Genomic DNA, 12,417 nt, shown 5'->3' with positions numbered 1-12,417 from the left:
TGGGCCTAAATTAAGCAACGTTGCTAAACAAATTGGGTAATTTTTTTTTTTTTTTTAAATCTAAAAACACTAAATACGGGGCTTAAGAGACCCCGATAAGGATGGTCTTAGAAGTTAGAAACCAAATGATTAAATCTTTACTGGCTTTGTGTTCTAGTGGGAATATATGCCAAATTTTAATTCTAAACTTAGACAACTCGTTGTTGTTTTTTATTGGATGTTTTTGTTCCATATATGAAAGTTTTTTATATTGACGAAGTATTTTTATTTTTTTTTGAGAAAGGGCTATATATTGACGAAGTTGAATAGTTTAGTAACAATGCTTGATTTTTAACCTCGTGTAGAGAGAGGTTAGAATAATGTGGCGGTGGACCACAATGCGAATGTATGTTAATGAGTTTTTTCTTCTTATAGTTATCTTACTAGGTCAAGATCCACGCCTTGCGCGGTATCAACATTATATATAAAAATTATTTTATGTATTAAATATTTTTACATATTATGAAATAATAAATATATATTAAATAATTAAAAGTTAGTAACTATTAAATATATAATTAAATTGCTGTGAACATATAAATCAATTTTATTAATCCAAAAATATATATTTTTTTATTTGATAGGATATGTTATTAAATTTAAATGATACTAACATACATAGTATATTTTAGTATATTTTTAATATTAATATCTATTAAAGGATGATTTCTACTCATATAGTTTTTTGATCATTTGTATCTTTTATAGAAAAAAATTTAAATTACTGATAACAAAATTTTCATTGTGGGATTAATAGTTTTAGTAATTTATAATTTTGAAAAAAAATAATTTGTCAATGATCGTTCAAAACTTTTATCAAAAAAATTATTCAAAGTAAATTTTGAAACTAAAATATTGTATTTTATATGATGTATAGTTTAATTTAAAACGATATATATATATATTAATCTTAATAATTAATTAAATTAGACTTTTTTCTTATATAATTTTTGTAATCATTTGTATTTTGTCATAACAAAAATTTTAAACCATGGATCATAAAATTCGAATGTGAGACTTTTAACAGTTTTAACAATTTATAGCCGTTTGTAAAAATTCAAAATATAAGATATACATAAAAATCTAATTTTTTATTATATGGTTATTGTGGTTGTTTAATTTATTTAATAGTTTAAAATTAAACAAATATGATAGAAGATAAACTATTTTTTATCAAATTTTTATTATTCAAAATCATTAATTGTCATATATACTTTAGCCATATTAGGCAATTCCGTAAATTTTATTTAAGGAAATAATAAAATACATTAATGATGAATTTATTGTTAGTTAGTAAAAAACTTATTATATAATTAGATGGATCAACATATTTCTCTAATGATTCTAAGAATCATTCTAGTGATGACATGTGGCTACAAAAAGAAGTTGTAATGCTTCTCAAATAATATATAGGGGATTTTACAGTTAAAGAAAGCATTGGTGCAAAACATAAAATTATATACCATGTGGGGGCTGTCTGGTGATATTGAAAATGAGATTCAATATAATTAGTTCAGCTCCACAGGAGAGAGGTGATTTAAGGCAACCAGGTCAAGACACATAACCTTGTATTATCCCGGGGAGGCCAATGGTCTAAGTTACAAGCGTCTTCAAACGCATACAAAGGCTTTGGGATAACCGTATTCCTACCAACGGGCTCGGCTCAGGTCATCATATAAAGCTTTTTCATTTAGGCCTCAAACTAGAGTTAACTAAATTGGAGCACATTTGATTCTTAAATTGTAACTATAATGTTTCATAAAATCCATTTATATTCCTCTTTTTGTTTTCTCTTTCTTCCTATGTTTTTTCCTTTACATTGAGTTATCACAATTCAAATTTGGATTTCTTCCTCTCTCTCTTTTTTTTTGTAGAAATGTAAATGTGTAATAAAAATTTGATTACAGGAGATTTTGAAATCTTGTTTGCTAAAGTTTAAACTTATCTTGTAAATACTACACTTTATAACTACAATTCAAAAGATAAGTGACAACAATAAACTCCTTAGCCAAACACTTCCTAAACCACATGACAAACCTGAAGGGCAAGGAGAAGACCTAATCGGAGGAGATTCGCCAAAGGCTAACCCATGTTGTCTGGGGTTGGCAAAACCTACTCCGATGCTAGTTGTAAAAAGCTTCGTTGAAATCAAATCCATAGGTTATTGAGGAAGAAGTATATACTCTAGGGATATCTTTGTAATTACTAGATAGTACATTTAACCTACTTGTACTCTTGCATATATACTCTACGGTATACATCAAATAATACTATTCATTCTCATAATCTATATGGTATCAGATCCTTTATACCTAATACCCTGAGCCGCCTTCTTCACTTTTCAAATCTTCTTTTCATCGCCATGTCTACTCACTCTTTCCCTGCGACTGAAACCATCGTTGTCAACAACAACACAAACACAATTCTGAATATCAACATGGCGAATGTAACTAAGCTTACAGCTTCTAATTTCTTGATGTGGAGCAGGCAGATCCACGCTCTCCTTGATGGATATGATCTAGCCGGTCATATTGATGAATCTATTCCACCACCTTCTGCCACGATCACAACTGAGAATGGTGCTGCAGCAAACCCTGCGTACACTCTGTGGAAACGGCAGGACAGGCTCATCTATAGCGCTCTCTTGGGTGCTATCTCAGTCACTCTTCATCCGATCCTCTCCACCGCGACAACCTCGGCGCAGATCTGGAGCACTCTCCACCTTACCTATGCCAAACCAAGCAGAGGTCATATTCAGCAGATCAAACAGCAACTTAAAAGCTGGACAAAAGGAACTAAAACAATCAACGAGTACTACCAAGGTTTCACCACTCAATTTGATGAACTTGCTCTCTTAGGCAAGCCTTGTGATCATGAGGATCAGATTGAACAGATCCTTGCTGGTTTTCCTGAGGACTACAAGAACCTTGTGGATCAGATTGAAGGAAGAGATGTGGCGCCTTCTCTTACAGAACTTCATGAGAAGTTGATCAGCTTCGAAACAAAATTACAAGCTGCCACTCCGGTGATCTCCACTGTACCGGTCATTGCCAACTTCTCTAACTATCCTGGGAACTCTAGCAACAACAATAACAGAGGGAACCACAACTCCAAACGAGGAGGATACCGTGGGCCGCAAACATGGCAGCAACAACAACAGTTCGGTCCAATTTCGAATTCCAACACTTCAAGAGGAACTCAAGGGAAGTGTCAGCTGTGTGGTGTCTTCGATCACAGTGCACGTCGCTGCACTCAACTCTCGAGCATGAGTCAGGCACAACCGAAAATGATGCAGCAGACGCAAGCGTCTCCATGGCAACCACGAGCCAATGTCGGAACCTTTACTCAGTACAATCCTCAGCAATGGCTTCTGGATAGTGGTGCGACGCATCACCTCACGTCAGACCTCAACAACTTAGCACTGCATCAGCCTTACAATGGTGGCGAAGGGGTCGCGATTGCAGATGGCACTGGCCTCGCTATTACCCACACCGGTTCTGCTTATATCTCCACACCAACTAAATCTTTGCTGCTCAATGATGTGCTTTGTGTACCTCATGTGAAAAAAATCTTTTGTCTGTCTATAGATTATGCAATGCTAATCAAGTGTGTGTTGCCTTCTATCCTTCTTATTTTCAGGTGATGGATCTCAACTCGGGGGACCGGTTGCTGCAAGGCCACGCGAGGAATGAATTGTATGAGTGGCCGGTGTCTCCTACCCTAAATCCTGCTTCCTACGCCATCTATCCAGACACCAAAGCCACCCTAGCTCAATGGCATACACGCCTAGGCCACCCTTCTTTATCTACTTTAAAATCTGTTGTTTCAAAATTTTCTTTGCCTTGCCCAAATACTTCATCTTTTGTTCCTCCTTGCAATGATCGCTTACTTAATAAAATTCATAAACTTCCCTTTCATCAAAGCTCCTTTCAATCTTCTCAACCTCTGCAATACATATTTTCTGATGTATGGTAATCACCAGTACTTTCTTCTCAAAACTACAAATACTACTTAGTACTGGTTGATCCCTTTACTCGATACTGCTGGATGTATCCTCTCAAAGCCAAATCTGAGGTCAAAAACCACTTTATAGCCTTCAAATCTCTTGTCGAAACACGTTTTCAAACCAAAATTCAAACCTTATACTCAGATAATGGGGGTGAATATCTTTCTCTCCGAGCTTTCCTTTCAGCCAATTGCATATCACACCTAACCACACCTCCGCATACACCCGAGCATAATGGCCTCTCTGAGAGGAAACACAGGCATATTGTCGAAATGGGTCTCTCATTACTCACAGCAGCAAACATTCCTCTTTCATACTGGCCATATGCCTTTGCTGCTGCAGTTTTTCTCATAAACCGCCTTCCTACCCATGTCCTCTCTAATACTTCACCATACCAAAAGCTCTTCAAAACCACTCCTAACTATCATAAGCTAAGAACCTTTGGCTGTCTTTGCTTCCCCTGGCTTCGACCCTACGCACCAAACAAACTAGAAAACAGATCCATTCCTTGTGTTTTCGTAGGCTACTCCCTCACTCAAAGTGCCTATCTCTGCTTTGATCCAACTTCTGACCGAATCTACACATCTCGTCATGTGAGATTCAATGAGACCCAATATTCATTCTCTACCTTAACTAAACCAAAACCCCAATCGGAAACTCAACCATAAGCCCCATCATCGCATCCTCCTGTTACCATTATCCCAACCTCATCGCCACTCATACATTTGTCTTCTGCGGCTGCGAGTGATCCTACTCCGGGTTCAGGAACGTCACCTCCGCTGCAACACACCACCAAATCCTCTTCCTCTGCATTAGCACCAGCAGATTCAGCGACTGCGTCACCAACAAATGCTGCACCTGCACTGCAACATCACGACACTCCAACTGCAGAGAACAATCCGGCACCTACTGCGGTCTCTCATCAAGCACCTACTGCGGTCTCTCATCCAACACCTACTGCGGTCTCTAACCCTACTGAATCTGCACCTGCAGTTGAGCAACAACAAGAGAGGACTCAGCATCCCATGACAACGAGGTTCAGAAATAATATTCACAAGAAGACGACCAAGTTCAATCTCACCGCCACCTTAGAGACAGATCCTCACTGGATCCCTTCCACTTGGCAACAAGCCATGAAGCATGCAAAATGGCGCGCAGCAATGTGTTCTGAGTTTAACTCGACAAGTGAGAATCATACTTGGAACTTGGTTGAGATGCAGCGATACATGAATGTCATTGGCTGTCGATGGGTTTTCACCATCAAATACAAACCAAATGGCGAGATTGACCGTTATAAAGCAAGGATTGTGGCCAAGGGATATCATCAACAACCAGGTGTTGATTATACTGATACTTTCAGTCCTGTTATTAAAGCTACGACGATTCAAACGGTGCTTGGACTTACGGTGAACAACAATTGGCCCATCAGACAAATCGATGTTAACACAGCCTTCCTTCAAGGTCGTCTCAATGATCAGGTCTTCATGTGTCAGCCTCCTGGTTTTACAGATAAATATAAACCTCACCATGTCTGTCATCTCAAGAAGGCACTTTACGGACTGAAACAAGCCCCGAGGGCTTGGTGCTCTGAGCTCAAGAACTTTCTTCTCCAAACTGGTTTTCATAACTCCTTGGTTGATACATCTTTATTCATTCTTAAACTGTCTGATGCCTTTGTCTATGTCCTTGTATATGTCGATGACATACTGATGACAGGAACAAACACTCAGATGGTTCAACGTGTGATCGACGAACTTTCTCGCAAGTTCTCTATCAAAGACATGGGTGATCTCAGTTACTTCTTGGGTATTGAAGCTCGACGTACACCACAGGGTCTTCATCTGATGCAGAAGAAGTACATCATTGATCTTCTCAGAAAGACCAATATGTTGAATGCGAAACCAGTATCTACGCCTTTACCGTCCTCTCCTAAGCTCTCTCTTCACTCTGGTCATAAGCTGTCTGACCCACATGAGTATCGTCGTGTTGTTGGTAGTCTCCAATACCTTGCTCTAACAAGACCAGATATCTCCTATGCGGTGAACTGTCTCTCTCAGTTTATGCACAATCCAACTACTGATCACTGGATTGCAGTTAAACGTGTGCTAAGGTATCTCTCTGGAGCTCTTGGTCATGGAATCTTCCTCCGCAAACAAGTCAACGCAAACCTCCATGCCTTCTTTGATGCTGATTGGGCTGGTGACTCAGACGACTATGTCTCCACTAATGGGTTCATCATCTACCTTGGCAATCAACCTATATCATGGACATCGAAGAAACAACAAGGCGTTGCTCGTTCCTCTACTGAAGCTGAATATAGATCAGTTGCCAATACTGCTGCAGAGCTTCGTTGGATTTGCTCCCTTCTCACTGAACTTGGTGTCGCGATCTCAACAACGCCGACTGTCTATTGGGACAACATCGGGGCAACCTACTTGTGCGCAAATCCAGTCTTCCATTCTCGAATGAAACACATTGCGATTGATTACCATTTTGTTCAAGGCCAGATACAGAACAAGGTTCTCCGCGTACTCATGTCACAACACACGACCAGCTCGCTGACGGCTTCACTAAACCTCTTCCGCGTCCACGATTTCAAGAACTCAGGTCCAAGATCGGAGTCATTCATGGACCTTCTTCTTGAGGTGGTGTATTGAGGAATAAGTATTTACTCTAGGGATCTCTTTGTAATTACTAGATAGTACATTAAACCTACTTGTACTCTTGTATATATACTCTACGGTATACATCTAATAATACTATTCAGTCTCATAATCTATATAGGTCACATATGAGCGTACTTCCAGACAACAAAGGAGCCAAAACGCATGAAGTGAGCACATTAGAGACCGTAGTCAAAAGCGCAGATGGTACACAACTCCTTAAATATGACCACGCGACACATGAGCATCTCGAAATATAACTGGAGATGCTAAAACAGCTAGAAGAGCAAACCGTAGCTAGGATCTAGGAGCTGAAAATCCGGAAGAGCGGCGAGACTCCTCAAAAGTATGCTAGAACCACAGATGACAGATGTGCGACTATCATGACCAAAAAAGGCTTTACTGGTATGTCCTCAAAAACCCTAAATAATCGACTACTCTTTTTTTGTTTGGCTTATTTTTCCGTTTGATATACTTTTATATTTTTGTTTCTAACATTCACTATTTTCTTACAACGGCGCACTATATCAGAAATATTTTAATGTTGATTATTCCATATGGAGAAAGAGCATTTATCAAATTGGTACACTGAGAAAATTTCCAAAAAACATTCTATAATTTCAAATATGAAGTTTTTTATTCTCCAAAATTTTGAAGTTTTGAGTTGTGAAACTTCAAATAGAACGTCACTACTAAAAGTTTTAAATTTAAAGTTTTATAATTTTATTTGCATTTTGGTCCTTCAATTATACATCACATTTATGATTCTTAAATATTTGTTATTTAGCATTTTAATCCTTATAAAAATTTATAGCGCATAAATATTTCAAATTAGTTTTGGGAACTCTATAGGGGTGTTCAATCCGGATATCGGTTCGGTTTTTTCGGTTTTTTGGTATTTCGGTTAGTAAAATATAACTACCATTCTAAATCCATATTTACTTCGGTTCGGTTCGTTTTATATACCGTCGGTTTTTGGTTAATTCGGTTTTATACCAAAAAACATAATTCTTTATTTTAGGATCATATTATATGAATTTTAGAGTCTTGTTGTCAACACATTCATTTATTAAAAAATATTATAAATTTAAATAAAAGAACAAAAATAAAAAATGTTTCAATCATCTAATAAAATAATCAAATCTATAGTTAAAATCAAAGTTCAAAATTTTGATAATAAAAATAAAAAAATAAAATAAAACAGAAGCACAAAAAATAAGTTATTATATTCTTTCATATTTAGTGTTCATCAAAATCATGTTTCTTCTATTAAACACGAAACTCTATTTGTTTATAAATAAAAAAATTTGTGAAGAATTTCCACTAATTGTTATCATCAAATTTATAATCTTTATTTCAATTTAGTCAATGCTAAATTAAAGCAAAAAGATCAAAAGAAGACTAAGAAAATAAGAAGCATGTTTGCGATGAATTGTTATTTAATTATAGTTCAAATGTTTTACAAATCAGGACTATTTTATTATTGTAAAAAATATGGTAATAGTTATTAGCAAAAAAATTAACTTATGATTTTCATACGTTGTTATAAAATATATACATATTTACATGTTTCTATTTTTTGATCGGTTTTATTCGGTTTTATCGGTTATATACCGAACCATATCCAAATCCTACGGTTTTTTAAAAATCATATCCATTCGGTTTGTATGGTATATACTAAATCCAAACCATATTATCTATTTCGGTTTGGTTCGGTTCGGTACGGTTCGGTTTTGCCATATTGAACAGCCCTAGAACTCTATATAAAGTGTTCTTTTTTTTTTTTGTTTGGGAATGGTTTGGGGAGATGATGATCGAAGTGGACCACATTCTGGTCCCCCCCTCCTCGGTCCAGCGGATCGATTCCTCAGGAATTTCCTCCAATTCTTCTCCTTTTTCTTTTTCAAATGAAACGCATATTATGATATTCATATGACTTTTTCTTTATCAACGGTATTCATATGACTCTTAACATTAGAAGTGATTTGTACAAAACAAATAAACAACGGAAAAAAATAATAATATATATATATATATACACATAATATACCACTAAGTCTTAATAAACATATATATACCACTAGATAACTTCCCCTAATATCATCAAATGATAAAATTTTAAAACTGAATATTTATTTTTTATTGTAGGTTAGAATTTAATTAACTTTTAGTATTTGCCTTTACAATTTTTTTACAAAATATAATTATATATGTTTGATGTAATTTTGTTTCGTCTTACTTTAAACTAAAATTCATTTTTGTTCATCAATTGAGTTTAGTTTTAATTTGTTTACTTAAAAATAAATTTTAAATAGAAAAAAACTATTAGTTTAGTTTAAATTTACACTAATGTTTCTTTAAGAACTAACTAATGATTTTTAGTCAAACACAAAATTAACCTTGAAAACTTGCCAAAAATAACTTAAAACTTGATTTTAAATGCAAAATGTACCTCAAATTCAATCAAATGTAAAATTAATTTAAAAGGATAGTGAAATTACAACCTTCTCCTTATGAACAAACAAAAAACATGTAATCACTTTAACGATTATAACTCTGTGAAGTCTTCTTAGGTAAGTAAAGTCTTCTACAAGTCTTCTCATGTATTTAATTTTAAAAGTAATTTATAAGGAAAAATAAATTGAAATCATGTAATTATAAACATTTTTAGATTATGTAAATTTAGATATACTAAAATTAAATTATGTTCGATACAGATGAGTGAACATAGGTTGCAAGCCATGATTATCCTTGGTTAAGGGTTTGGTAACATATGTTGTAATATTGTTTGTATTTAAGGGTCAGATTTTAAAATCTTAATTTAAATTTTTTTTTTTTTTGACATATATGTGTTTAGTTTTGTATATATTAAACATTTTATAAATTGATCTTATATTTAATGAAGTATTTGTTGCTATTTAGATAGTTATTTGATTTTATGGTTTACCAAACTTCCTGTGAAGTCTTCTACCATATGATGTACTAGGTGATAATCCGCGCCCCCTGCGCGGAATGAAAGACATAAAATAATGACATATTTATAATTTAAAATCAATTATGTATTTGCAATTTTTTTTCTATGTGTAAGAACATGTTTCAAAATTTAAAGCATAGACATGACACAAAATATTAAATAATATTTTTTTATTGCTTTTATTTTAGTAATTTGATGGCGGTAATTGTTTAAAAAATTGAGTTTGTTTTTTCGTTTACTTCATCATAGTTGATTTTACGTATACAAAACAGTAATATATTTTTACTTTCAATCTTATTCGGCCCATTTTATAGATTCTTAAAATCTATGTTAAGCCCTAAAACAATTCAAATGAGCTAAAACTAAAAACATAACCTTCTCTTTCAGATCATCATTTGAGAGAATCAAAATCATTCTTTGTCGGCAAAGCGAATAAAAAAAAGGAGAAATAGGGTTATGCAACCAAATTTTGCTCAATATATTCTGACATTATGTATACAAATATGTATACAATTTGCCTGAATCTCTCTGGCTTCATCTTCTTTTTCTAATCTTCCTTTCCGAAAAAATAATCATGCTTTTCTTTTTAATACATTAAGGGCATGACTGGTTTCTCCGCTACCACCCACAAATGCATCTTTTGCGGTTGGTAGCGGTTGTTGGCGTTTTCAAACAATCATTCAAACCGCTTTAAACTGTTTTAAACCGCTCTAAACTTCTTAAATCCAAAAGCTGGTTACATTTAGCGTTTGCGGGCGGTTGCCGGAGGGTACAATTTTTTTTATTTTTTTAAAACAACACTATACAAAAATAAAAATTCTAAATTAAAATAAAAGAAATACTAAAATATATCTATTATATTTTAATTTATATTATAAAATTTTGAAATAAACATATTTTCTATAATTTTTAAAAATATAAAAATGTAATTTTTATATTTATTATAATATTATGATGTTTAATATTTTTATAATTATATAAAATGTAAATATTATTAATTTATTATTTAACAATTGTTGTATTTGTTGGTTAACCAGTTATAAGTATCCTGCAAACGTACCAATTTCTAACCGCAGTACCTGTCATACAAATCTCTTAAAACCGCAGCCACCCGCATCCGCAAACTCTCGAAACCGCAAACGCAACTGTTGCGGTTACACCAGTCAAGCCATTAATGACCAAACATCAAAGGAAAGAATTAAATGGTTATTATTTTTCCATATTCAAATTTACTAATATATAATAAAGTATTGAGTGATTCATTTATTGTCACATTTTTAATAAGTCTAGTAAAGTTAGTCTAGTTAAAAAAAGAGGGCTAGGGAGTGCTCTGAGCTTGACGCATAAACATTCTACTCAAATTTGTTATTTAATCAGTGTTCGATGATTAATATATAGGAGATTTGTTTTATTACTTGGGAAAGAAGTAATGATCGGCACATTGTATATCCATAATTTTAATATTTACATCATTTTGATGAATTTAGGTTTAGTTTTGTGTGGTTTATCTATTTTTTAGGGCTAAGTCTGTTGAACAAACTGTTAAATAATAATATATAGCCTTCTGATAAATGCTAAATCTATTTATATATAAATTGTTTTACTAAATCTTTTGAGGGCTAGGTCTCAATTATTTGTAGAGTGATGCAAAGGAGTTGACCAATATATTTTTCACAAATAAATACTCAAACTCGAGCTTTGCGGATGATGTATTGAGACCTTCTCATTATGTGCAAATATACAAATATACACTACCACACGAATACGAATATACTATATACTATTGATTTGAATTATTAATTTCACTCAAGGTTTAAGCGCACATTAAGCTAGGTTTATTTACTACATTAAAACTCGTAAAACAGCTAAAAGAAAGTTTTATAAGGCTAGTTATTAAAACTCGTTAAACAGCTAAGGAAAGTTTTATAAGGCTAATTATTTTAGATTTTCGCATAAGGTTCTATACACTATAGTTTTTAGGTATCCATTATTTCCGTCCCTTTTTCTAGTAAAGTCGGTCGATTAAGAAAATGGCTTTTTGCAAGATTAACTCAAAACTCAAAGTCAAACTTAAAACTAATTCAAGCTTTTTTTGGATTTTTATTTTGTCATATTCACCCCACAAGTTTATAATATTCACGAAAATGCCATCAATTTTTTTTTATTTTTTTTCTTCCGAAAATGACATTTTTACTCCCTCACCCTCATCATCTTGAAGTAACTACAAGTTTGCAATTGTCATCAATACCCCAACCACCATGAACAACCAATTTGAAGCCCTTAATGCACCTAAAATCGATTTACACTCTCTCTTTCTTACTTGTTATGAACTAAAAACAACTTCTCTTTCACTTTGCCTCCATATTTCATCCAAAAAACTCAAGCTTTTGATTCAAAATTTTTTATGGTTGATAGAGCAATTCAAGCATACTATTCTTGGTGGGTTACTTTCGTTTGAGATTCTGGGTGGTTGGAGAAGACTCTATGTGCTAAGGAAGTCATCTCAATAGTTTAAGGTACGAAATTGAAATTTTTTCCAGATCTGTTTGTGTAGAAGACTTACCCGTAAGTAGTCTGGCTGTAGAAGACTTACGGGTAAGTCTTCTGGTCAAACGGACGACTTACTTTTAAGTCGTCATCTTTGTTTGTTAAAAAAAATCTAGAGAATATCCTAGACGACTTACTGATAAGTCGTCTAGGATAAATGAGTTAGTTTTGCATTTGACCGAATTGTG

This window comes from Brassica oleracea, chromosome C9 (genome assembly GCF_000695525.1).
Source record: "Brassica oleracea var. oleracea cultivar TO1000 chromosome C9, BOL, whole genome shotgun sequence".
In the NCBI taxonomy this organism is placed as follows: domain Eukaryota; kingdom Viridiplantae; phylum Streptophyta; class Magnoliopsida; order Brassicales; family Brassicaceae; genus Brassica; species Brassica oleracea.
The sequence above is the reverse complement of the archived record's forward strand: the minus strand, read 5'-3'. Positions refer to the sequence as shown.